The sequence below is a fragment of the Lepidochelys kempii genome, chromosome 2 (assembly GCF_965140285.1).
Source record: "Lepidochelys kempii isolate rLepKem1 chromosome 2, rLepKem1.hap1, whole genome shotgun sequence".
Taxonomy (NCBI): Eukaryota; Metazoa; Chordata; order Testudines; family Cheloniidae; genus Lepidochelys; species Lepidochelys kempii.
This window is the reverse complement of record NC_136381.1, coordinates 122,330,643-122,336,642: the sequence shown is the minus strand read 5'-3', so window position 1 is coordinate 122,336,642 and position 6,000 is coordinate 122,330,643.

Here is a 6,000-nt window from a genome sequence, read left to right as displayed (position 1 = left end):
CAATGGAAAGGCGAATATGTAAGATATCACTCTGTGATCATATACCGAATGAGGAAATCAGAAGGTGTACAGAGGTGACCGATGTAGTGCAGGTGATGTATGACACAAAGCAAAGATGGGTGGGTCATGTAGTCCGCAGGCAAGACAATAGGTGGATAACCCGCGTTAGTGACTGGATCCCCAGAGACTACAAGTGATCGCTGGGCAGACTGAAAACGTGCTGGGCCAATCCCAGGAGAAATTCATTTGGCCAGAAATGGAAAGAATGTGCTCACAACAGAATAGAATGGTGTGGTGTTGACTTGTGTTCGTGGAGGGAGGGACGAGGACAAGTTGGACAAAGGTGAAGTATGAATATTGTTTGATATTTAAGTACCTTTTAATAAGGTGTATATTTTATGTGCTTAAGCAGCTAAATAAAAATAACTTTTGAAAATGAACTAACTGATGCATTTTATCTATGCTTTTAGTTAATTATTGTAGAAGCAGTTGGAGGCGGGTGATAGGCACCTTGTACAAATGGAAAACAATAAATAAACATTTAGAATTTTTTCCTTCAACCGTGCCCACTCTCACATCAAAATTTACTCTATTCAGATTTAAAATATGGGAATTTCTAAATTCTTAGTCTCTTATCACAAATCCTCTTTTAGCACTAGAGACTGTGACATGAATTATTTAAAGAATTTGCTTAATGGAAGCTTGTGATGCTATAGTGAAAAACTGCTAAATACTGTGGGTCATTCCAAACTTGTTAATGGTCGCTGTTCAGGTTTATCGCTGATGCTGAAACCAACTGTGTTTGAGTCATTGTGTTAGGTTATAGCTTTCTGAATCCACACTAATCCTGTTAGATTTATTAATGATGAATTTGTACTTCAGGGAGTTGTACAGTTCTGGAACACAACAGAAGTTTGAACAAGCAAATACCAACCTAAGGGGAAAATACTTGAGGAGGGGGAAAGGGCATTATAAGCTTTTGGAGGAGAACCTTTTAGTTTTTTAACATGCAATGGGTAACAAAACTTTTTTTCCCTTTAAATAAATAAACAAACAAACAAATCTGTATTTAAAGACAGGAGAGTGGACGGCTGGGTAAGAGGATTAGTGAAAACTTTCTACTAATTAATCTTTCAGCTCTGAAGTCTGGTTTTGAGATTAATCCAGCACAAATTATAAACAAAATCTTTAATAAACGTTGCTTTCATTTTAAGACAATATTTACTGTAATAATTTGGAATATTTGATATACCATCGAACATACTCCTGTAGTTTATAAGGCTAGGTGGGTTTTTTTTCCTGAATTTGTTTCTGCGGGTGCTGTTTTTAATAGCATCACAACTCACCATCAGCGGCTGTCTCGAACAACACAATGGAAAAATTTAAAAGAGGCCTGATGTTTTATTTGTAGTTCTTTAAATCTCTCCCGACACATCTGATGTGACGCTGTTCCTAGTGCTGATAAAGGATCAACATCTTTGTGTTGGGAGTGACAGATATAATCAGAATAAGTTGGGGCCTTCTTAAATTTGCTAATGCATCCACACTTCTGAACTACTTCATGGTAAAGCTAACACAGTATTACAAAGAATTATATATTAACAGTCTAGCACAATTTGGAAAAATACAATGCACAATGCTGATTATTTAGGAAATCCTTGTCTCATTGAAAACTATATGATCTAGCTACACCAAGGACCAACTTGAAATACTGGTCTTAGCCTCAAACTGGTCCTGCAGTTCCCGTGACTGGTGGGAACTGCGGGACATTGCAGAAGCAGCATCCTTCATTCTTGGGTTAGAGGGAGCCTTGCATTACTTAACAGAGACCCCAATAATCAGAAATGACATGATGAGCCTCTCTATGGAGCCCTATCCAGCCTGCCAAGTCAGAATGAAGTTAGTGACATGGGCCCAGATCCTTAAATGTATTTAGGTTCCTAACTTCCATTGAAATCAAGGAGTCTAAAAACCTTTGAGGATCTGGGCACTGGTTCCAATTCAAAGAGTAGAGTCAAGAGCCACATATTCACTCTCTCCTATCTAGATTTCACAAATGAGAAACAGAGGGCCTGGAATCTACTCCCAGCTTTGAAACTGACTCACTGTGTGACCATGGGAAAGTCGCTTAACCCATATTTTGCCATTTTCCCCATTTGTAAAATGGAAATAATTATGCTTATCCATCCTTTGGTAAAATGCTGTGAGATCTACAGATGAAAACTTACTATTGTAAGATAATTGGGTTTTTCAGCCTGGAAGAGGCTGTGGATTTGAAAAGGTGGGCAACCATTGCCAGAAATTATTGTAGGGGTTAGAAACAGAAAATAAATACCAAACAAAATTTCAGGATCTCCCCGGCTCCCTAAAGATACAAATGCAAGTGTAGAGTATTATATAATATATGGCCTAATTCTTTTAGTCCCCAATTCAAGAAAGCATCCCTATTGAGGCATGGCTCTTAAGCTGATGCTCAACTTTAAGCAAATATTTAAGATTACATATGTTCTTACATGCTTTCCTGAATAATTATGGACTTATGCACTTCCTTAAGTACTTTTCTGAATTGGGGCATTAGACTATTGATAACACCTTTCATATGAAAACATTGAATTGCATTTACAAAAAAAAAAGACATTAAATTGCTTTATTTTATATATATATAAATATATATATTCTCATCCTTTCCCTACTTCTTGGATTATTTTCACTGTTGAAAATGCTTTGTCTTCCGTTGCAACATGTTAACACTTAAGCAAGCCTCTTGCCTCTTTCTCTTTAGGGAAATTCTCTTTCTCTAGCAAAAATAGGCTATTAAAAAACAGAGCTGAACAAGGCTCCAGATACCTTAGTACAGAGCTGCTGAATATTAAGTCCTCCTTTCTGAACTAGATGTTATTTCTTAGCTCCCATATTTTACCTTTTTCCCCCTTCACACATTAACTGGGATCACTTCAATGTTTTCCCCCAACCCTTCATATCCCTCCCATTCTTAAATATAGATGCTCATTAGCAGCAGTAATAAAACCTACTTACAGCAGGGAAACTATGAATATGATCTGTAAGTGTTCACCTGCTTTTGATCCAGCACTGACTCATCAGTAAAGTTTTATTTATTCAAGGACTGGAGAATGAGCAACACTTGCTCAATGAGGGCACAGTATTATACCATTTTTAAATTTAGTATTTAAAAATGAAGAAATAATTGCATATTCCATATAACAATAAACTTCTTTTTTAAATGTAGTAAGTTATCCGACTAATTATTTAATAAGGACTACATAATATATACTATTCTGTTCCAATGGATAAAAAGACAGGATTGAATTGCAAATCAAGACATTCATTTTAGCTAAAACTAAGAACTGTACAATTGCAAGTGCTGGAGGTTTAATAGAGTCAACACAACAAAGTGGCATTGAAGTGAGTTGACTGTGGGCTACCTTCTCCCATCTATTTCTGCAATCAAAGAGGAGCCAAACCCCTAGAAACCAACTGGTGCCCCTACTATGCCCTCCTACAGGTGTACTTTAGTTTCAGGGCTCCATACAGATTTGTGGGAATCAGGGAGTAGCTGCTGTACTGCAGACTTCATAGATGGCTGAATGGGAGTTAATACTACTCCAAGCATAACTGATACGGCTGGGTCCCCTCCCGAGGTGCTACTGTGCAGCTACAGAATGCAGCTGATGGCAGCAAGCCTTATATAGCCATGCTACCACAGCAGAGGTAGGCCAGTAGGGAAGTGCAGAGAGTATCTCGGGCCTGGTCTACACTTAAAATTTAGGTTGACTTGGCTATGGTGTTCGGGGGTGTGAATAATTCACACCCCTGAGTACTGTAGCTATGCCGATGTAACCCCTGGCATTGACATGCCTTTTGGCTAAGATCAAGTGTAAGTAGTCTCTTGGCCTATCTAAGGCCGTGATCAAGTGTCTTGATGTTTTTGGTCTTTTGGCCTCGAGATGAAAACCTTGTCTGTGTCTCTTAGACCTTGAAGTGAAAAAATTATCTTAGCTATGCTGATGTAACCCCTGGCATTGACAGGGCTAGGTCAGTGGATGAATTCTTTCACTGACCTAGGTACCACAGCTCAAAGAAGAATTTTCTGGATTAACTACAGTGCAGTTGAAAACCTTTCTGTTACTGTAGGAAGCATCTACACTACAGTGGAACAGCTGCAGCACCATAGCTGTGCTGCTGTAGCACCCTAGTGTAGACATGTCCTTTCATGGATCTACTGGTCCCAGCCAGGGCTTCCAAACAATCTTTTTTTTTTCCCTTGTTGCCTCTAATCTTTTCTTCCTCTGAGAGCTACATGTGAAAGAAACTCTAGCACGGGCTGGGCAAATTTTTTGGCCTGAGGGCCACATCTGAGTATGGAAATTTTATGGTGGGCCATGAATGCTCACGAAATTTTGGGTTGGGTGAGGGAAGAGGTGAGGGCTCCGGCCTTGGATGTGGGCTCTGGGGTGGGGCCAGAAATGAGGAGTTCAGGGTGCGGGAGAGGGCTCCAGGCTGGGGCAGGGGATTGGGGTGTGGGTGAGGGGGGTGAGGGCTCCGGCCTGGGGTGCGGGCTCTGGAGTGCAGGAGGGTGGGACCGAGGGGTTTGGAGAGTGTGGGGGGGATCAGGGCTGCTGCTTACCTCAAGCAGCTCTCAGAAGCAATGGCATGTCCCCGCCCCTCTGGCTCCTATGCAGAGATGTGGCCAGGCAGCTCTGTGCTAGGACTAGGACTTTTCCTCTTGGAAAAAAGGAGGCTAAAGGGGGATATGATAGAGGTATATAAAATCATGAGTGGCGTGGAGAAAGTGAATAAGGAAAAGTTATTTACTTGTTCCCATAATATAAGAACTAGGGGCCACCAAATGAAATTAATGGGAAGCAGGATTAAAACAAATAAAAGGTAGTTCTTCACACAACGCACAGTCAACCTGTGGAACTCCTTGCCTGAGGAGGTTGTGAAGGCTAGGACTATAACAGGGTTTAAAAGAGAACTGGATAAATTCATGGAGGTTAAGTCCATTAATGGCTATTAGCCAGGATGGGTAAGGAATGGTGTCCCTAGCCTCTGTTTGTCAGAGGGTGGAGATGGATGGCAGGAGAGAGATCACTTGATCATTACCTGTTAGGGTCACTCCCTCTGGGGCACCTGGCATTGGCCACTGTCGGCAGACAGAATTAGGGTGACCAGATAGCAAGTGTGAAAAATGAGGACGGGGTTGGGGGGTAATAGATGCCTATATAAGAAAAAGCCCCAAAAATCGGGACTGTCCCTATAAAATCGGGACATTTGGTCATCCTAAACAGGGTATTGGGCTGGATGGACCTTTGGTCTGACCCAATATGGCCATTCTTATGTTCTTATGCCCTGCCCACAGGCGCTGCCCCTGCAGCTCCCCAAATTGGCCCCTGGCTGCCCCTACACGTAGGAACCAGAGGTGGAACATGCTGCTGCTTCCGGGAGCCACACAGAGCAAGCTCCCAACCCCACTCCCCAGCAGGAGCTCAAGGGCTGGATTAAAACATCTGAAGAGCCAGATGCAGCTCCTGGGCCAGAGTTTGCCCACCCCTTCTCCAGCAGATTTATCTCACTTTCACAGGCCTACTGTTCTCTTCCCACCAGTTTTTCTGTGGGACGGTATACTATGTCCCCTCATTTTTATGTAGTTTTTAGTCACAATGATTTCATAATGATAGACTTAAACTATATTTTTTTTCAAAGTGTTTCAAGTTCAGAAAATTCTTCATCAAAATTGCCAGATTCTGCTGGGAAGCCTCTAGATTGTGAATCATCCCCTTTCCCACTATTCCTTTTTATTGTTTAATAATAATAATCAATACAAATATAGAAAAGCAAAGAAAATATTTCATCCACCTGTCCTGAGCTACAAAGATTAATCTTGAGAGTATCGCAGTATAGCAGCAGTTAATCCCTATCAACATTTCCAATTCCAATTAAAAAAAAAAAAAAACCTGGTAAGAGGAGAATTAAGGTTGT